This window comes from Schistocerca cancellata, unplaced genomic scaffold, assembly GCF_023864275.1.
Source record: "Schistocerca cancellata isolate TAMUIC-IGC-003103 unplaced genomic scaffold, iqSchCanc2.1 HiC_scaffold_411, whole genome shotgun sequence".
Lineage (NCBI taxonomy): Eukaryota > Metazoa > Arthropoda > Insecta > Orthoptera > Acrididae > Schistocerca > Schistocerca cancellata.
In genome coordinates this window covers 340,311-358,681 of record NW_026046428.1, presented here as the reverse complement: position 1 = coordinate 358,681, position 18,371 = coordinate 340,311, and the positions used below count along the sequence as shown (strand labels likewise).

The window sequence follows — 18,371 nt, the reverse complement described above, 5'->3', positions numbered from 1 at the left end:
GCAGGGCTACCAGCGCTACGAGACGAGCCATTACGGAAGCGTTAAAATCTTCGCCCGAACAGGGATTCGAACCCTGGACACTTAGGTTAAAAGCCTAATGCTCTACCGACTGAGCTATCCGGGCTCACGCTTGTTGTGCATGGAGCGACTGCAAGCAATGTGAATAACTGGAACGCGTGTGTAGGCGTACTACGGTAATTGCTGGCTTCTGGCGCAACTGGCGACTTCACCGACTTCCCACTGACGCTGGTAGCACCCCAACAGCGGACCAGTGCCTCTTCTCCCTTTATCCCGGTGCTGACAGTAATTGCATCCTGTGCCTGCTTCCCCCGATTACGTTCGGTTGAAGCTCCGGAAGGTGGGCGACAAACGAAGGTTGGAAGGCCAAAAGATGGAGGGTCGTGTGCGCAAAAACTTCCCTTCCGGTACCGGGAATCGAACCCGGGCCTCCTGGGTGAAAGCCAGGTATCCTAGCCACTAGACCACACCGGATTTGCTCGAGAAACGTGAGATTTACTCCCTCTCTTCTCGCATTTCGTGCTCAATCCGGACTCAGTGTTGTTCTCTGTTTGCGAGCATTTTTGCGCGTGCAGACTGGCATGGCGCACAGCTCGAAACTGTCTATTCATTGCTGTTTGCATCATATTTCACTCATAACAGGGGAGGAGAATGATCAAAGTTGTACCTTGCCATAATTGGAAGTAAACATTGTGACGCTGAGGCGTGGACTCCTTGTGGATAACAAACGACAATTAAGTTCGTTCGCTAGCAATAGCAACGCCGTTAATTCAGCCGTGATGTACAGCAAATTAAATGCCCCGGGTGAGGATCGAACTCACGACCTTAAGATTATGAGACTTACGCGCTACCTACTGCGCTACCGAGGCTCGTTGCAACCATCATCCCAGGAATCTTGGTAAGTCTCACATATTAGAGATAGACAGTTTGCGCTTTCTCAGGAATCTGTTGTGTCGCTACGCGTGCTTTCCCGACTTGCTAGAGTAAACTGCTGCCGCAGCTTTTTTAACGACGGAAAGCAGCACTGCCTGAGGTTACAGTACATCGCCCTTGCGGCACCTGAACACAGCGGCCTGTAGGGCCAGGCCGACGCTGGAGTTCAGTAACAGCACGCGGCCGTCCAAGTAGGGTCTCTTGCGTGCTGCATGTTTGGTTCTTCTCACAGCGAATCCTGCTATACATTCCTGAGGCTGGCGCACCTCAAGCGAGCAATCGGCGCGGCAGCACTATAGCGAGAACAGCAAAACGATGCATCGGCCGGGAATCGAAGCCGGGCCGCCCGCGTGGTAGTCGAACAACCTACCACTTTTTTAGTTGTTGTTCTCATTTTGTTAGTTGCATTTGTTGGGGGCGGACGTCCGATGACGTCCGTGCTTCCCGAGCATATTCCCGAGCAGCTGTCTGCAGGGAAAGTGGGATTGCCACCCAGCGACGTCGGATACAACCGAAAAAAGTGCTACACACGCGGAGTCCCCCACTACACTGCCTCAAAGCGACCGCTCGTCACTATTGTGTGAGTAACGTTGCGGCCGCGGCGACGAGCCTTGCCCAAAGACGCAGCGTGCGTGGAGGCGCTGCCCGAATGCACCCTCCTACCTCGTAAAGCGTCTACAGCTACTATCACCGTGGGCCACTGCCGGCGGGCGGGAAGCCGACACAGCGCGGCGTTGCGAGCAGCGGCTGTGCGGTGGTAGTGTAATGGTGAGCATAGTTGCCTTCCGAGCAGTTGAGCCGCGTTCGATTCCCGGCCACCGCAACGGGCGCAAATCTATGCGTATGAGTATGTGAGCCACGTGCTGTTGAATTAACGTTTTCTTTCCGTCGTCGCTCCACGCAGGCCATCCTGTAGTATGTCCCGACTTGCCCCGACTTTGCTCGGCTGACGCGAAAGCTGACGCTTGGAATTCGCCCTTATCAAAAGGACAGGCGCTATAAACGACTGTGAGAGGTGAGGTGTAGCGAGGTACCAAAACGACAGGCAAACTGCGAAATTTTCTGCTCTCTCTTCTGAAACAAAAAATAAAAAAACCGACGCAGTCGGTAGGACTCGAACCTACGCTCCCACAGGGAATCTGATTTCTAGTCAGACGCCTTAACCACTTTTTTTTTTTTTTTTTTTTTTTTTTTTTTTTTATTGAACAAACGGAGAGTACATATATATATACACATAGCAAAAGTTCTTCAAGGTACCAGTTAAACATATACAAATGAGTGTTAGGTAAACAAATTATTAGAATAACATGAAATACAACAAAATAGAACATATCCTGGTTTCCTTTTTTTTTTTTTGTTTTTGTTTAAAAATTTGTATTGAACAAATAAAAGTATATATATATTCACTTGCAAGAGTTCTTCAAGGTACCATTTAAAAATATACAAATGACTGTTAGTTAAACAAAAAAAATATTAAAAAAGAAAAGCATTAAATACAACAAAATATAACATATTCTGTCTTCTTCCTTGTTTTTTTTTTTTTTTTTTTTTTTTTTTTTTTTTTTTTAAATGGTGTTTGTTTTTGGTCGATGCATGAGAACGCGGATAAGGGTGTTGCATCATGTGACAGGTAGGCATGGTACACCCCAACTTTGAGGGGGGTCAAGGAAGACGCTGCGGAGATAACCGGCAAAAGTTTGTCGGTAAGATGGTTTTCGGGTGAGGGTGCTATGCGCGGTCACAACTTTGTACCAGAAGTCAAGGACTGTATGCGGACCACTCTGAAAGAGATATTCTAAAGCCTGTCCTCGAAACCAGATTAGGGTATGGTGCTTAGCAAGAGGGTAGTGAAATGCCTGGGGCAACAACAGGAAATCCGGGGTTACCGTCGTTGGCGGGGCACGGAGGTAAAAGCCCACGATTCGTTGGATGAGGAGCCATACGTTTTGTTTCAGGGGGCACGTAAGACGGTGCTCGTCGGTGTCTTCGAGCTGACAGTCAGGGCAGAGTGGGGAGGTGGCCAGTCCTATGCGATAAAGTCGACTATTAGTCGGGAATTTGCCATAGACTAAAACATACCAGAGTGCAGACACAGACGACGGTAAAAAGGGTGCATGCACACACCCCCAAACCGTGCGCCAGTTAATGTCAGGATGCTGTAGCACCATGGGGTCGCAAGGGTTGGACAGCATAAACAAACGATAATAATCTTTTGTACGGGGAGGACGGGTGACTGGAAGATCGGCCCGAACGTAGCTGAGTTCTATGAAACAATTGGCGACGTAGTACAATAATGGAGAAATAGGTGCCACATTGATCGGTGGATCGAGAGAAGCTGGTCGGAGGATATCTAAGAGACTGCGTGTTAAGGACGGGACCGGCCCCTGCCAGTGCCGCAACAGAGTGTGGACAAAGAGTGCAGAAGAGCGTGCCCGCACGTTGATGAGTCCGAGGCCACCTTTTGCAGGAGGCAGTGTTAGAGTGTTGTAGCGGACTTTGAAAAGTGCCCCTGCTGACACGAAATATCCAAAGGCTGATTGGATGCGGCGGCCAAGGAGTAACGGTATTGGGAGGATCTGGGCGACGTGTACCAGTTTAGGGGCGACATAGATGTTGACATAGGACACACGTTGGAGTTGGTTTAAGTTACGGTGCACGTGACCGCGGACATGGTGCCGAATCGACTGCAAAAGCCGCCGGTAAGCCAGGGCCACTGTGCGGTGTGTGGAGCTCGTAAATTCGATACCCAAGTAACGAAGGGTGGCACTGACTTGGAGTGGGGTCGGCACCATAGCCGGGAGGCCGCGCCCAATGTACATCATAGTCGATTTACGGACATTAAGAATGCTACCAGAAAGACGTCCATACTGGTGGATCCATTGGATGGCGTCATTGAGTTCCGTGGAGGAGCAGGTGAGAAAGAGGAGATCGTCCGCATAAGCCCTACAGTAAAAGGTGTGGTCACGCAAAGTGAGGCCCTGCAGTCTAGAGGTAAGTCCAGTGATGAGGGGCTCAAGTGCAATGGCATATAGTAGAGTAGACATAGGGCATCCTTGACGCACAGAGCGGCGTATAGGAATCGGTCCTACAAGCCTCCCATTGACTTGTACCATCGAGACCGCGGGAAGTAGTAACCGGCGAATGGCATCGACAAAAGGCAATGGGAACCCCATACGTGTCGCCACCATGAGGAGGAATGGGTGTCGAACGCGATCAAAGGCACTCGCGAAATCGACGGATACCAGTGCTGCACGAAGGCGACAAACCGACGCCAGTGCAATGAGGTCACGGCATTCCCCTAGGGCTGTTTGTAAGGTGGCCCCACAACCACGTGCAGTCTGCTCAGGTGAAAGGACCGTAGGTAAGACGGTGCGTATGCGCGCTGCTAAGAGGCGTGCATAGATTTTATAGTCTGCATTCAGTAGTGTAAGGGGGCGATATGCAGAGACATGAGACCCTCCCTTCGGTTTAGGCACAGGTAGAACAATGCCAGTGACGAATTCAGGTGGAATTGGGAAGGACGGAGTAAAGAGTTCCTGAATCATTTCCGTCCAGCGAGGAAGCATTAACGTGGTGAACGCCCGGTAAAACTCCACCGGGAGACCATCTGGTCCGGGTGATTTGTTCTTGGCCCCTTTGTTGATCGCATCTACCACCTCTTCTGCGGTGATTGCAGACATCATGGACGTTGACTCCGCTACGGTGAGGGTCCGAGCAGGGGAAGGACGGAGATCATCAGGAATGGGCGTCGCCATCGGTTCATCGTCATAAAATTGGCGATAATGTTCAGCAAAGGCGGACACGACTGCCGCCTGTGTTGTGTGGTGAACACCATCGGAGGTCGTGATGTTGGGGACGAAAAGCCGACGTCGACGACTATGGTCGGATGCGGCATGGATTGTGGATGGGGTTTCGTCGTGGAGGAGGTCTTGTCGTCGGGAACGCACCACGACACCATGCAGTCGTGCACGTTGAAGAGAGAGGAGACGAGCTTTAGTACGCTGTCGTTCCCTATGGGTGTCAGGTGATGGAGGGAGCGCATCGAGCTCACGGAGGACGGCGTAGTGAAAATTTGTGGTGTCTCGATGCCATGCTGCTGCTTCCTTGCCACATTGTATGAAGGCCTTTCTGATCGCAGGTTTGGCACATTTGAGCCACCAATGGAACGTGGATGTGTACTGCGGAAGGCGTCTTTCGCAAGACGCCCATGTAGTGGCAATACATTGTCGGCAGTGTGGATCATTAAGGAGGGAGGTATTAAGCTTCCAGTAACCTCTGCTGCGCCACACCGATTGAGGTGACAGAGCCAGGGAGCAAATGACGGCGCAATGGTCCGAAAATGCAAGGGGCCATCGTTCAGCTTGGGCGACTTCATTGCCGAGGTGAGCAGAGACATAAAACCGGTCCAGTCTGCTCGCAGAATGTGCTGTATAATGGGTAAAACCGGGGGTATTGCCATGAATTTTCTCCCAAACGTCCACTAGATGAAAATCTTCGATTAATGTGAGCAGCGCCGGGCATGGCGAATAACCAGGCACTTGGTCCTGCGGATGGAGGACACAGTTGAAATCGCCTCCCATGATAAGGCGATCATAGCGTCCAGAAAACAGGGGCGCCACGTCATGTCCGAAGAAAGTGGACCGCTGCCGACGGTTCGTGGAGCCAGACGGAGCGTAGATATTGATGACGCGCGTGTCGAAGATGGTAACAGCCATGCCTCTTCCACAGGGAAGGATTGTCGTGTCCGTGAGTGGGATTCCTTCGCGTATGTAGAAAGCCACTCCACGCCCTGATTGATCACATGTGGACGTGTATGAGTCGTAGCCGTAGACTGGTGGTAGTGTGGCAACGCGTACTTCCTGAAGAAGGGCGACGTCGACGTCGGAGGCCCGAAGCATGTCACATAGGAGTTGCAGCTTGGGTGCAGTGCCGATCATGTTGATGTTCAGTGTGGCAAACCGGTATGTTTGTTTCAGTGGTGGTGGACGCGCATCTACCATCACCGAGGGAAGTAAGAGGAGGGCACCGACCGGAAGTCCCGTCCCATCAGCTGCAATGCCTCGCTTTTGATGTTAACAGGCAGCCTCGTCCGGCGGAGGTAACTCATCCGGAGGAGGGGGCGTACCTTCCTCAATGTCGTCGGCCCATGCTCCTGTGCCGTGGGTCTGTCCAATGTCCATGGGAATTGCGTCGTGGTGAGAGAGATCTGGAGTTGTCGGCGGGGAGACAGGCGTCTCAACCGGCGCACCGATCGTTACATTGTGCGTGGCGACCTCCATAGTGGTCCCGTCCTGCGAAACGTCTTGTTCATCGTGAAAGTTGTCCGCCGACCTCTGCGTGGAAATGTCGGCTGCTTGGGTGTCGTCTTCGTCGTCGCGGGTGGCAATGCTTTGAGAGCCCGTGGGTGAACGGCGACGGCGTTTGCGCCTACGTGGCGAGCGTTGTTTGCGCACGTGTTCCTCAGTGTCGGACGACGGCAAGGAGGAGCGTCGACCTGGTTCGAAGGCGTCGGTGGGTACAATGAAATTGTCAAACAGGTGTTGTGAAGATGTACTGGTCTCCTCAGCATCCGGTGCGGGAGCCTGTTCGGCAGCAAGGGTATCAGGTGGGACGTCTGCACCGTCCGTTGGTGACTGGGACGGTGGGACGTGCCGACCGGAAGGACCGGGCGACGGACTGGACGAAACTGTAGACGTGGCGAGAGCCGCTGCGTAAGTGACCGGTAGGGCGGTCATCGTGGGTGTGACGGACGCTTCCGACAACGGGAGCTGCGCGACACGTCGTTGAATGCATTCAGACCGTAGGTGACCTTCTTTCCCGCAACCGGAACAGGTCCGAGGTTGGCCGTCGTACATTATAATGGCACGGCAGCCTCCGATACGTAGATAGGAAGGCACGTGTTTCTGCAACTCGATGCGGACCTGTCTAACTCCGTTTAAAACTGGATAGGTCTGAAATTGGACCCATCGTTCGGCAACATGTTCCAGAACGTTGCCATAGGGACGGAGCGCCTCGATGACGACGTCTGCAGGTAGTTCGAACGGCAGTTCGAAGATCCTTATCGTCCGTGTGCCGAGACCTGCGTGATCGACGGTAACGGGTCCGACGTTGCCGTCGGAATGGCAGAAGCGCAGTCCACGTTTTGCCACTTGAAGCACCTTGTCGCACGCCGCATCGTTGATCATTTTGACGTAGACGGTACTGCTAACTATGGACAAGTGGATACCAATTAGATCCGTTGGTGGTATTTTAACTTCATCGCGTATAAATCGTTCTACCTCCAGGGCCTTGGGTCGGGCGAAGTCGGAACAAAAGTTGAAACGTAATGTCTTCTTCCGATAGTTGTGCGCCATGGTGGTCTAGAAGGAAAACGGCACTTACAGCGGCCGAAGTAAACACAAACACACCGTGCGCGCCTCGCCCGCAGCGCTCTGGCGCGTGACCGCCTCGCAGCACTGCCGGCGGCAGACTGTCTCTTTTTGGTGCCTCCTGTGAGGATCGAACTCACGACCGGGACTCGAACCTACGCTCCCACAGGGAATCTGATTTCTAGTCAGACGCCTTAACCACTCGGCCACGACTGCTCGTAGCTAAAGCTTCCCTCGAATCGTGAAAAATGCAACCGGTCTGCGCAGAATGTTGACAGGAAACGAACTCGGTGCACTGATTACGGCAGGGCTACCAGCGCTACGAGACGAGCCATTACGGAAGCGTTAAAATCTTCGCCCGAACAGGGATTCGAACCCTGGACACTTAGGTTAAAAGCCTAATGCTCTACCGACTGAGCTATCCGGGCTCACGCTTGTTGTGCATGGAGCGACTGCAAGCAATGTGAATAACTGGAACGCGTGTGTAGGCGTACTACGCTAATTGCTGGCTTCTGGCGCAACTGGCGACTTCACCGACTTCCCACTGACGCTGGTAGCACCCCAACAGCGGACCAGTGCCTCTTCTCCCTTTATCCCGGTGCTGACAGTAATTGCATCCTGTGCCTGCTTCCCCCGATTACGTTCGGTTGAAGCTCCGGAAGGAGGGCGACAAACGAAGGTTGGAAGGCCAAAAGATGGAGGGTCGTGTGCGCAAAAACTTCCCTTCCGGTACCGGGAATCGAACCCGGGCCTCCTGGGTGAAAGCCAGGTATCCTAGCCACTAGACCACACCGGATTTGCTCGAGAAACGTGAGATTTACTCCCTCTCTTCTCGCATTTCGTGCTCAATCCGGACTCAGTTTTGTTCTCTGTTTGCGAGCATTTTTGCGCGTGCAGACTGGCATGGCGCACAGCTCGAAACTGTCTATTCATTGCTGTTTGCATCATATTTCACTCATAACAGGGGAGGAGAATGATCAAAGTTGTACCTTGCCATAATTGGAAGTAAACATTGTGACGCTGAGGCGTGGACTCCTTGTGGATAACAAACGACAATTAAGTTCGTTCGCTAGCAATAGCAACGCCGTTAATTCAGCCGTGATGTACAGCAAATTAAATGCCCCGGGTGAGGATCGAACTCACGACCTTAAGATTATGAGACTTACGCGCTACCTACTGCGCTACCGAGGCTCGTTGCAACCATCATCCCAGGAATCTTGGTAAGTCTCACATATTAGAGATAGACAGTTTGCGCTTTCTCAGGAATCTGTTGTGTCGCTACGCGTGCTTTCCCGACTTGCTAGAGTAAACTGCTGCCGCAGCTTTTTTAACGACGGAAAGCAGCACTGCCTGAGGTTACAGTACATCGCCCTTGCGGCACCTGAACACAGCGGCCTGTAGGGCCAGGCCGACGCTGGAGTTCAGTAACAGCACGCGGCCGTCCAAGTAGGGTCTCTTGCGTGCTGCATGTTTGGTTCTTCTCACAGCGAATCCTGCTATACATTCCTGAGGCTGGCGCACCTCAAGCGAGCAATCGGCGCGGCAGCACTATAGCGAGAACAGCAAAACGATGCATCGGCCGGGAATCGAAGCCGGGCCGCCCGCGTGGTAGTCGAACAACCTACCACTTTTTTAGTTGTTGTTCTCATTTTGTTAGTTGCATTTGTTGGGGGCGGACGTCCGATGACGTCCGTGCTTCCCGAGCATATTCCCGAGCAGCTGTCTGCAGGGAAAGTGGGATTGCCACCCAGCGACGTCGGATACAACCGAAAAAAGTGCTACACACGCGGAGTCCCCCACTACACTGCCTCAAAGCGACCGCTCGTCACTATTGTGTGAGTAACGTTGCGGCCGCGGCGACGAGCCTTGCCCAAAGACGCAGCGTGCGTGGAGGCGCTGCCCGAATGCACCCTCCTACCTCGTAAAGCGTCTACAGCTACTATCACCGTGGGCCACTGCCGGCGGGCGGGAAGCCGACACAGCGCGGCGTTGCGAGCAGCGGCTGTGCGGTGGTAGTGTAATGGTGAGCATAGTTGCCTTCCGAGCAGTTGAGCCGCGTTCGATTCCCGGCCACCGCAACGGGCGCAAATCTATGCGTATGAGTATGTGAGCCACGTGCTGTTGAATTAACGTTTTCTTTCCGTCGTCGCTCCACGCAGGCCATCCTGTAGTATGTCCCGACTTGCCCCGACTTTGCTCGGCTGACGCGAAAGCTGACGCTTGGAATTCGCCCTTATCAAAAGGACAGGCGCTATAAACGACTGTGAGAGGTGAGGTGTAGCGAGGTACCAAAACGACAGGCAAACTGCGAAATTTTCTGCTCTCTCTTCTGAAACAAAAAATAAAAAAACCGACGCAGTCGGTAGGACTCGAACCTACGCTCCCACAGGGAATCTGATTTCTAGTCAGACGCCTTAACCACTCGGCCACGACTGCTCGTAGCTAAAGCTTCCCTCGAATCGTGAAAAATGCAACCGGTCTGCGCAGAATGTTGACAGGAAACGAACTCGGTGCACTGATTACGGCAGGGCTACCAGCGCTACGAGACGAGCCATTACGGAAGCGTTAAAATCTTCGCCCGAACAGGGATTCGAACCCTGGACACTTAGGTTAAAAGCCTAATGCTCTACCGACTGAGCTATCCGGGCTCACGCTTGTTGTGCATGGAGCGACTGCAAGCAATGTGAATAACTGGAACGCGTGTGTAGGCGTACTACGGTAATTGCTGGCTTCTGGCGCAACTGGCGACTTCACCGACTTCCCACTGACGCTGGTAGCACCCCAACAGCGGACCAGTGCCTCTTCTCCCTTTATCCCGGTGCTGACAGTAATTGCATCCTGTGCCTGCTTCCCCCGATTACGTTCGGTTGAAGCTCCGGAAGGAGGGCGACAAACGAAGGTTGGAAGGCCAAAAGATGGAGGGTCGTGTGCGCAAAAACTTCCCTTCCGGTACCGGGAATCGAACCCGGGCCTCCTGGGTGAAAGCCAGGTATCCTAGCCACTAGACCACACCGGATTTGCTCGAGAAACGTGAGATTTACTCCCTCTCTTCTCGCATTTCGTGCTCAATCCGGACTCAGTTTTGTTCTCTGTTTGCGAGCATTTTTGCGCGTGCAGACTGGCATGGCGCACAGCTCGAAACTGTCTATTCATTGCTGTTTGCATCATATTTCACTCATAACAGGGGAGGAGAATGATCAAAGTTGTACCTTGCCATAATTGGAAGTAAACATTGTGACGCTGAGGCGTGGACTCCTTGTGGATAACAAACGACAATTAAGTTCGTTCGCTAGCAATAGCAACGCCGTTAATTCAGCCGTGATGTACAGCAAATTAAATGCCCCGGGTGAGGATCGAACTCACGACCTTAAGATTATGAGACTTACGCGCTACCTACTGCGCTACCGATGCTCGTTGCAACCATCATCCCAGGAATCTTGGTAAGTCTCACATATTAGAGATAGACAGTTTGCGCTTTCTCAGGAATCTGTTGTGTCGCTACGCGTGCTTTCCCGACTTGCTAGAGTAAACTGCTGCCGCAGCTTTTTTAACGACGGAAAGCAGCACTGCCTGAGGTTACAGTACATCGCCCTTGCGGCACCTGAACACAGCGGCCTGTAGGGCCAGGCCGACGCTGGAGTTCAGTAACAGCACGCGGCCGTCCAAGTAGGGTCTCTTGCGTGCTGCATGTTTGGTTCTTCTCACAGCGAATCCTGCTATACATTCCTGAGGCTGGCGCACCTCAAGCGAGCAATCGGCGCGGCAGCACTATAGCGAGAACAGCAAAACGATGCATCGGCCGGGAATCGAAGCCGGGCCGCCCGCGTGGTAGTCGAACAACCTACCACTTTTTTAGTTGTTGTTCTCATTTTGTTAGTTGCATTTGTTGGGGGCGGACGTCCGATGACGTCCGTGCTTCCCGAGCATATTCCCGAGCAGCTGTCTGCAGGGAAAGTGGGATTGCCACCCAGCGACGTCGGATACAACCGAAAAAAGTGCTACACACGCGGAGTCCCCCACTACACTGCCTCAAAGCGACCGCTCGTCACTATTGTGTGAGTAACGTTGCGGCCGCGGCGACGAGCCTTGCCCAAAGACGCAGCGTGCGTGGAGGCGCTGCCCGAATGCACCCTCCTACCTCGTAAAGCGTCTACAGCTACTATCACCGTGGGCCACTGCCGGCGGGCGGGAAGCCGACACAGCGCGGCGTTGCGAGCAGCGGCTGTGCGGTGGTAGTGTAATGGTGAGCATAGTTGCCTTCCGAGCAGTTGAGCCGCGTTCGATTCCCGGCCACCGCAACGGGCGCAAATCTATGCGTATGAGTATGTGAGCCACGTGCTGTTGAATTAACGTTTTCTTTCCGTCGTCGCTCCACGCAGGCCATCCTGTAGTATGTCCCGACTTGTCCCGACTTTGCTCGGCTGACGCGAAAGCTGACGCTTGGAATTCGCCCTTATCAAAAGGACAGGCGCTATAAACGACTGTGAGAGGTGAGGTGTAGCGAGGTACCAAAACGACAGGCAAACTGCGAAATTTTCTGCTCTCTCTTCTGAAACAAAAAATAAAAAAACCGACGCAGTCGGTAGGACTCGAACCTACGCTCCCACAGGGAATCTGATTTCTAGTCAGACGCCTTAACCACTCGGCCACGACTGCTCGTAGCTAAAGCTTCCCTCGAATCGTGAAAAATGTAACCGGTCTGCGCAGAATGTTGACAGGAAACGAACTCGGTGCACTGATTACGGCAGGGCTACCAGCGCTACGAGACGAGCCATTACGGAAGCGTTAAAATCTTCGCCCGAACAGGGATTCGAACCCTGGACACTTAGGTTAAAAGCCTAATGCTCTACCGACTGAGCTATCCGGGCTCACGCTTGTTGTGCATGGAGCGACTGCAAGCAATGTGAATAACTGGAACGCGTGTGTAGGCGTACTACGGTAATTGCTGGCTTCTGGCGCAACTGGCGACTTCACCGACTTCCCACTGACGCTGGTAGCACCCCAACAGCGGACCAGTGCCTCTTCTCCCTTTATCCCGGTGCTGACAGTAATTGCATCCTGTGCCTGCTTCCCCCGATTACGTTCGGTTGAAGCTCCGGAAGGAGGGCGACAAACGAAGGTTGGAAGGCCAAAAGATGGAGGGTCGTGTGCGCAAAAACTTCCCTTCCGGTACCGGGAATCGAACCCGGGCCTCCTGGGTGAAAGCCAGGTATCCTAGCCACTAGACCACACCGGATTTGCTCGAGAAACGTGAGATTTACTCCCTCTCTTCTCGCATTTCGTGCTCAATCCGGACTCAGTTTTGTTCTCTGTTTGCGAGCATTTTTGCGCGTGCAGACTGGCATGGCGCACAGCTCGAAACTGTCTATTCATTGCTGTTTGCATCATATTTCACTCATAACAGGGGAGGAGAATGATCAAAGTTGTACCTTGCCATAATTGGAAGTAAACATTGTGACGCTGAGGCGTGGACTCCTTGTGGATAACAAACGACAATTAAGTTCGTTCGCTAGCAATAGCAACGCCGTTAATTCAGCCGTGATGTACAGCAAATTAAATGCCCCGGGTGAGGATCGAACTCACGACCTTAAGATTATGAGACTTACGCGCTACCTACTGCGCTACCGAGGCTCGTTGCAACCATCATCCCAGGAATCTTGGTAAGTCTCACATATTAGAGATAGACAGTTTGCGCTTTCTCAGGAATCTGTTGTGTCGCTACGCGTGCTTTCCCGACTTGCTAGAGTAAACTGCTGCCGCAGCTTTTTTAACGACGGAAAGCAGCACTGCCTGAGGTTACAGTACATCGCCCTTGCGGCACCTGAACACAGCGGCCTGTAGGGCCAGGCCGACGCTGGAGTTCAGTAACAGCACGCGGCCGTCCAAGTAGGGTCTCTTGCGTGCTGCATGTTTGGTTCTTCTCACAGCGAATCCTGCTATACATTCCTGAGGCTGGCGCACCTCAAGCGAGCAATCGGCGCGGCAGCACTATAGCGAGAACAGCAAAACGATGCATCGGCCGGGAATCGAAGCCGGGCCGCCCGCGTGGTAGTCGAACAACCTACCACTTTTTTAGTTGTTGTTCTCATTTTGTTAGTTGCATTTGTTGGGGGCGGACGTCCGATGACGTCCGTGCTTCCCGAGCATATTCCCGAGCAGCTGTCTGCAGGGAAAGTGGGATTGCCACCCAGCGACGTCGGATACAACCGAAAAAAGTGCTACACACGCGGAGTCCCCCACTACACTGCCTCAAAGCGACCGCTCGTCACTATTGTGTGAGTAACGTTGCGGCCGCGGCGACGAGCCTTGCCCAAAGACGCAGCGTGCGTGGAGGCGCTGCCCGAATGCACCCTCCTACCTCGTAAAGCGTCTACAGCTACTATCACCGTGGGCCACTGCCGGCGGGCGGGAAGCCGACACAGCGCGGCGTTGCGAGCAGCGGCTGTGCGGTGGTAGTGTAATGGTGAGCATAGTTGCCTTCCGAGCAGTTGAGCCGCGTTCGATTCCCGGCCACCGCAACGGGCGCAAATCTATGCGTATGAGTATGTGAGCCACGTGCTGTTGAATTAACGTTTTCTTTCCGTCGTCGCTCCACGCAGGCCATCCTGTAGTATGTCCCGACTTGTCCCGACTTTGCTCGGCTGACGCGAAAGCTGACGCTTGGAATTCGCCCTTATCAAAAGGACAGGCGCTATAAACGACTGTGAGAGGTGAGGTGTAGCGAGGTACCAAAACGACAGGCAAACTGCGAAATTTTCTGCTCTCTCTTCTGAAACAAAAAATAAAAAAACCGACGCAGTCGGTAGGACTCGAACCTACGCTCCCACAGGGAATCTGATTTCTAGTCAGACGCCTTAACCACTCGGCCACGACTGCTCGTAGCTAAAGCTTCCCTCGAATCGTGAAAAATGCAACCGGTCTGCGCAGAATGTTGACAGGAAACGAACTCGGTGCACTGATTACGGCAGGGCTACCAGCGCTACGAGACGAGCCATTACGGAAGCGTTAAAATCTTCGCCCGAACAGGGATTCGAACCCTGGACACTTAGGTTAAAAGCCTAATGCTCTACCGACTGAGCTATCCGGGCTCACGCTTGTTGTGCATGGAGCGACTGCAAGCAATGTGAATAACTGGAACGCGTGTGTAGGCGTACTACGGTAATTGCTGGCTTCTGGCGCAACTGGCGACTTCACCGACTTCCCATTGACGCTGGTAGCACCCCAACAGCGGACCAGTGCCTCTTCTCCCTTTATCCCGGTGCTGACAGTAATTGCATCCTGTGCCTGCTTCCCCCGATTACGTTCGGTTGAAGCTCCGGAAGGAGGGCGACAAACGAAGGTTGGAAGGCCAAAAGATGGAGGGTCGTGTGCGCAAAAACTTCCCTTCCGGTACCGGGAATCGAACCCGGGCCTCCTGGGTGAAAGCCAGGTATCCTAGCCACTAGACCACACCGGATTTGCTCGAGAAACGTGAGATTTACTCCCTCTCTTCTCGCATTTCGTGCTCAATCCGGACTCAGTGTTGTTCTCTGTTTGCGAGCATTTTTGCGCGTGCAGACTGGCATGGCGCACAGCTCGAAACTGTCTATTCATTGCTGTTTGCATCATATTTCACTCATAACAGGGGAGGAGAATGATCAAAGTTGTACCTTGCCATAATTGGAAGTAAACATTGTGACGCTGAGGCGTGGACTCCTTGTGGATAACAAACGACAATTAAGTTCGTTCGCTAGCAATAGCAACGCCGTTAATTCAGCCGTGATGTACAGCAAATTAAATGCCCCGGGTGAGGATCGAACTCACGACCTTAAGATTATGAGACTTACGCGCTACCTACTGCGCTACCGAGGCTCGTTGCAACCATCATCCCAGGAATCTTGGTAAGTCTCACATATTAGAGATAGACAGTTTGCGCTTTCTCAGGAATCTGTTGTGTCGCTACGCGTGCTTTCCCGACTTGCTAGAGTAAACTGCTGCCGCAGCTTTTTTAACGACGGAAAGCAGCACTGCCTGAGGTTACAGTACATCGCCCTTGCGGCACCTGAACACAGCGGCCTGTAGGGCCAGGCCGACGCTGGAGTTCAGTAACAGCACGCGGCCGTCCAAGTAGGGTCTCTTGCGTGCTGCATGTTTGGTTCTTCTCACAGCGAATCCTGCTATACATTCCTGAGGCTGGCGCACCTCAAGCGAGCAATCGGCGCGGCAGCACTATAGCGAGAACAGCAAAACGATGCATCGGCCGGGAATCGAAGCCGGGCCGCCCGCGTGGTAGTCGAACAACCTACCACTTTTTTAGTTGTTGTTCTCATTTTGTTAGTTGCATTTGTTGGGGGCGGACGTCCGATGACGTCCGTGCTTCCCGAGCATATTCCCGAGCAGCTGTCTGCAGGGAAAGTGGGATTGCCACCCAGCGACGTCGGATACAACCGAAAAAAGTGCTACACACGCGGAGTCCCCCACTACACTGCCTCAAAGCGACCGCTCGTCACTATTGTGTGAGTAACGTTGCGGCCGCGGCGACGAGCCTTGCCCAAAGACGCAGCGTGCGTGGAGGCGCTGCCCGAATGCACCCTCCTACCTCGTAAAGCGTCTACAGCTACTATCACCGTGGGCCACTGCCGGCGGGCGGGAAGCCGACACAGCGCGGCGTTGCGAGCAGCGGCTGTGCGGTGGTAGTGTAATGGTGAGCATAGTTGCCTTCCGAGCAGTTGAGCCGCGTTCGATTCCCGGCCACCGCAACGGGCGCAAATCTATGCGTATGAGTATGTGAGCCACGTGCTGTTGAATTAACGTTTTCTTTCCGTCGTCGCTCCACGCAGGCCATCCTGTAGTATGTCCCGACTTGTCCCGACTTTGCTCGGCTGACGCGAAAGCTGACGCTTGGAATTCGCCCTTATCAAAAGGACAGGCGCTATAAACGACTGTGAGAGGTGAGGTGTAGCGAGGTACCAAAACGACAGGCAAACTGCGAAATTTTCTGCTCTCTCTTCTGAAACAAAAAATAAAAAAACCGACGCAGTCGGTAGGACTCGAACCTACGCTCCCACAGGGAATCTGATTTCTAGTCAGACGCCTTAACCACTCGGCCACGACTGCTCGTAGCTAAAGCTTCCCTCGAATCGTGAAAAATGCAACCGGTCTGCGCAGAATGTTGACAGGAAACGAACTCGGTGCACTGATTACGGCAGGGCTACCAGCGCTACGAGACGAGCCATTACGGAAGCGTTAAAATCTTCGCCCGAACAGGGATTCGAACCCTGGACACTTAGGTTAAAAGCCTAATGCTCTACCGACTGAGCTATCCGGGCTCACGCTTGTTGTGCATGGAGCGACTGCAAGCAATGTGAATAACTGGAACGCGTGTGTAGGCGTACTACGGTAATTGCTGGCTTCTGGCGCAACTGGCGACTTCACCGACTTCCCATTGACGCTGGTAGCACCCCAACAGCGGACCAGTGCCTCTTCTCCCTTTATCCCGGTGCTGACAGTAATTGCATCCTGTGCCTGCTTCCCCCGATTACGTTCGGTTGAAGCTCCGGAAGGAGGGCGACAAACGAAGGTTGGAAGGCCAAAAGATGGAGGGTCGTGTGCGCAAAAACTTCCCTTCCGGTACCGGGAATCGAACCCGGGCCTCCTGGGTGAAAGCCAGGTATCCTAGCCACTAGACCACACCGGATTTGCTCGAGAAACGTGAGATTTACTCCCTCTCTTCTCGCATTTCGTGCTCAATCCGGACTCAGTGTTGTTCTCTGTTTGCGAGCATTTTTGCGCGTGCAGACTGGCATGGCGCACAGCTCGAAACTGTCTATTCATTGCTGTTTGCATCATATTTCACTCATAACAGGGGAGGAGAATGATCAAAGTTGTACCTTGCCATAATTGGAAGTAAACATTGTGACGCTGAGGCGTGGACTCCTTGTGGATAACAAACGACAATTAAGTTCGTTCGCTAGCAATAGCAACGCCGTTAATTCAGCCGTGATGTACAGCAAATTAAATGCCCCGGGTGAGGATCGAACTCACGACCTTAAGATTATGAGACTTACGCGCTACCTACTGCGCTACCGAGGCTCGTTGCAACCATCATCCCAGGAATCTTGGTAAGTCTCACATATTAGAGATAGACAGTTTGCGCTTTCTCAGGAATCTGTTGTGTCGCTACGCGTGCTTTCCCGACTTGCTAGAGTAAACTGCTGCCGCAGCTTTTTTAACGACGGAAAGCAGCACTGCCTGAGGTTACAGTACATCGCCCTTGCGGCACCTGAACACAGCGGCCTGTAGGGCCAGGCCGACGCTGGAGTTCAGTAACAGCACGCGGCCGTCCAAGTAGGGTCTCTTGCGTGCTGCATGTTTGGTTCTTCTCACAGCGAATCCTGCTATACATTCCTGAGGCTGGCGCACCTCAAGCGAGCAATCGGCGCGGCAGCACTATAGCGAGAACAGCAAAACGATGCATCGGCCGGGAATCGAAGCCGGGCCGCCCGCGTGGTAGTCGAACAACCTACCACTTTTTTAGTTGTTGTTCTCATTTTGTTAGTTGCATTTGTTGGGGGCGGACGTCCGATGACGTCCGTGCTTCCCGAGCATATTCCCGAGCAGCTGTCTGCAGGGAAAGTGGGATTGCCACCCAGCGACGTCGGATACAACCGAAAAAAGTGCTACACACGCGGAGTCCCCCACTACACTGCCTCAAAGCGACCGCTCGTCACTATTGTGTGAGTAACGTTGCGGCCGCGGCGACGAGCCTTGCCCAAAGACGCAGCGTGCGTGGAGGCGCTGCCCGAATGCACCCTCCTACCTCGTAAAGCGTCTACAGCTACTATCACCGTGGGCCACTGCCGGCGGGCGGGAAGCCGACACAGCGCGGCGTTGCGAGCAGCGGCTGTGCGGTGGTAGTGTAATGGTGAGCATAGTTGCCTTCCGAGCAGTTGAGCCGCGTTCGATTCCCGGCCACCGCAACGGGCGCAAATCTATGCGTATGAGTATGTGAGCCACGTGCTGTTGAATTAACGTTTTCTTTCCGTCGTCGCTCCACGCAGGCCATCCTGTAGT

General features: G+C 53.3%; 28 non-coding genes across 28 annotated transcripts; 6 read left to right on the top strand and 22 right to left on the bottom strand.

Moving 5' to 3' along the window:
- Positions 1-51: 51 nt before the first annotated feature.
- On the bottom strand, positions 52-124 carry Trnak-uuu (transfer RNA lysine (anticodon UUU)). The gene has a single exon. It is a non-coding gene; the product is annotated as a tRNA-Lys (tRNA).
- Positions 125-420: 296 nt separating this feature from the next.
- Positions 421-492, bottom strand: Trnae-uuc (transfer RNA glutamic acid (anticodon UUC)). The gene has a single exon. It is a non-coding gene; the product is annotated as a tRNA-Glu (tRNA).
- A 322-nt stretch (positions 493-814) lies between these two features.
- Trnam-cau (transfer RNA methionine (anticodon CAU)) lies at positions 815-887 on the bottom strand. The gene has a single exon. It is a non-coding gene; the product is annotated as a tRNA-Met (tRNA).
- Positions 888-1,702: 815 nt separating this feature from the next.
- Trnag-ucc (transfer RNA glycine (anticodon UCC)) lies at positions 1,703-1,774 on the top strand. Its single transcript has one exon. It is a non-coding gene; the product is annotated as a tRNA-Gly (tRNA).
- Positions 1,775-7,674: 5,900 nt separating this feature from the next.
- Positions 7,675-7,747, bottom strand: Trnak-uuu (transfer RNA lysine (anticodon UUU)). The gene has a single exon. It is a non-coding gene; the product is annotated as a tRNA-Lys (tRNA).
- A 296-nt stretch (positions 7,748-8,043) lies between these two features.
- On the bottom strand, positions 8,044-8,115 carry Trnae-uuc (transfer RNA glutamic acid (anticodon UUC)). The gene has a single exon. It is a non-coding gene; the product is annotated as a tRNA-Glu (tRNA).
- Positions 8,116-8,437: 322 nt separating this feature from the next.
- Positions 8,438-8,510, bottom strand: Trnam-cau (transfer RNA methionine (anticodon CAU)). Its single transcript has one exon. It is a non-coding gene; the product is annotated as a tRNA-Met (tRNA).
- Positions 8,511-9,325: 815 nt separating this feature from the next.
- Trnag-ucc (transfer RNA glycine (anticodon UCC)) lies at positions 9,326-9,397 on the top strand. The gene has a single exon. It is a non-coding gene; the product is annotated as a tRNA-Gly (tRNA).
- A 276-nt stretch (positions 9,398-9,673) lies between these two features.
- Trnas-aga (transfer RNA serine (anticodon AGA)) lies at positions 9,674-9,755 on the bottom strand. The gene has a single exon. It is a non-coding gene; the product is annotated as a tRNA-Ser (tRNA).
- Positions 9,756-9,894: 139 nt separating this feature from the next.
- On the bottom strand, positions 9,895-9,967 carry Trnak-uuu (transfer RNA lysine (anticodon UUU)). Its single transcript has one exon. It is a non-coding gene; the product is annotated as a tRNA-Lys (tRNA).
- Positions 9,968-10,263: 296 nt separating this feature from the next.
- On the bottom strand, positions 10,264-10,335 carry Trnae-uuc (transfer RNA glutamic acid (anticodon UUC)). Its single transcript has one exon. It is a non-coding gene; the product is annotated as a tRNA-Glu (tRNA).
- A 322-nt stretch (positions 10,336-10,657) lies between these two features.
- On the bottom strand, positions 10,658-10,730 carry Trnam-cau (transfer RNA methionine (anticodon CAU)). Its single transcript has one exon. It is a non-coding gene; the product is annotated as a tRNA-Met (tRNA).
- Positions 10,731-11,545: 815 nt separating this feature from the next.
- Positions 11,546-11,617, top strand: Trnag-ucc (transfer RNA glycine (anticodon UCC)). The gene has a single exon. It is a non-coding gene; the product is annotated as a tRNA-Gly (tRNA).
- Positions 11,618-11,893: 276 nt separating this feature from the next.
- On the bottom strand, positions 11,894-11,975 carry Trnas-aga (transfer RNA serine (anticodon AGA)). Its single transcript has one exon. It is a non-coding gene; the product is annotated as a tRNA-Ser (tRNA).
- A 139-nt stretch (positions 11,976-12,114) lies between these two features.
- On the bottom strand, positions 12,115-12,187 carry Trnak-uuu (transfer RNA lysine (anticodon UUU)). The gene has a single exon. It is a non-coding gene; the product is annotated as a tRNA-Lys (tRNA).
- A 296-nt stretch (positions 12,188-12,483) lies between these two features.
- On the bottom strand, positions 12,484-12,555 carry Trnae-uuc (transfer RNA glutamic acid (anticodon UUC)). Its single transcript has one exon. It is a non-coding gene; the product is annotated as a tRNA-Glu (tRNA).
- A 322-nt stretch (positions 12,556-12,877) lies between these two features.
- Trnam-cau (transfer RNA methionine (anticodon CAU)) lies at positions 12,878-12,950 on the bottom strand. The gene has a single exon. It is a non-coding gene; the product is annotated as a tRNA-Met (tRNA).
- An 815-nt stretch (positions 12,951-13,765) lies between these two features.
- Trnag-ucc (transfer RNA glycine (anticodon UCC)) lies at positions 13,766-13,837 on the top strand. The gene has a single exon. It is a non-coding gene; the product is annotated as a tRNA-Gly (tRNA).
- A 276-nt stretch (positions 13,838-14,113) lies between these two features.
- Positions 14,114-14,195, bottom strand: Trnas-aga (transfer RNA serine (anticodon AGA)). The gene has a single exon. It is a non-coding gene; the product is annotated as a tRNA-Ser (tRNA).
- A 139-nt stretch (positions 14,196-14,334) lies between these two features.
- Positions 14,335-14,407, bottom strand: Trnak-uuu (transfer RNA lysine (anticodon UUU)). The gene has a single exon. It is a non-coding gene; the product is annotated as a tRNA-Lys (tRNA).
- A 296-nt stretch (positions 14,408-14,703) lies between these two features.
- Trnae-uuc (transfer RNA glutamic acid (anticodon UUC)) lies at positions 14,704-14,775 on the bottom strand. The gene has a single exon. It is a non-coding gene; the product is annotated as a tRNA-Glu (tRNA).
- A 322-nt stretch (positions 14,776-15,097) lies between these two features.
- On the bottom strand, positions 15,098-15,170 carry Trnam-cau (transfer RNA methionine (anticodon CAU)). The gene has a single exon. It is a non-coding gene; the product is annotated as a tRNA-Met (tRNA).
- Positions 15,171-15,985: 815 nt separating this feature from the next.
- Positions 15,986-16,057, top strand: Trnag-ucc (transfer RNA glycine (anticodon UCC)). Its single transcript has one exon. It is a non-coding gene; the product is annotated as a tRNA-Gly (tRNA).
- Positions 16,058-16,333: 276 nt separating this feature from the next.
- Positions 16,334-16,415, bottom strand: Trnas-aga (transfer RNA serine (anticodon AGA)). Its single transcript has one exon. It is a non-coding gene; the product is annotated as a tRNA-Ser (tRNA).
- Positions 16,416-16,554: 139 nt separating this feature from the next.
- On the bottom strand, positions 16,555-16,627 carry Trnak-uuu (transfer RNA lysine (anticodon UUU)). Its single transcript has one exon. It is a non-coding gene; the product is annotated as a tRNA-Lys (tRNA).
- A 296-nt stretch (positions 16,628-16,923) lies between these two features.
- Positions 16,924-16,995, bottom strand: Trnae-uuc (transfer RNA glutamic acid (anticodon UUC)). Its single transcript has one exon. It is a non-coding gene; the product is annotated as a tRNA-Glu (tRNA).
- A 322-nt stretch (positions 16,996-17,317) lies between these two features.
- Positions 17,318-17,390, bottom strand: Trnam-cau (transfer RNA methionine (anticodon CAU)). The gene has a single exon. It is a non-coding gene; the product is annotated as a tRNA-Met (tRNA).
- An 815-nt stretch (positions 17,391-18,205) lies between these two features.
- Positions 18,206-18,277, top strand: Trnag-ucc (transfer RNA glycine (anticodon UCC)). Its single transcript has one exon. It is a non-coding gene; the product is annotated as a tRNA-Gly (tRNA).
- Positions 18,278-18,371: the final 94 nt, after the last annotated feature.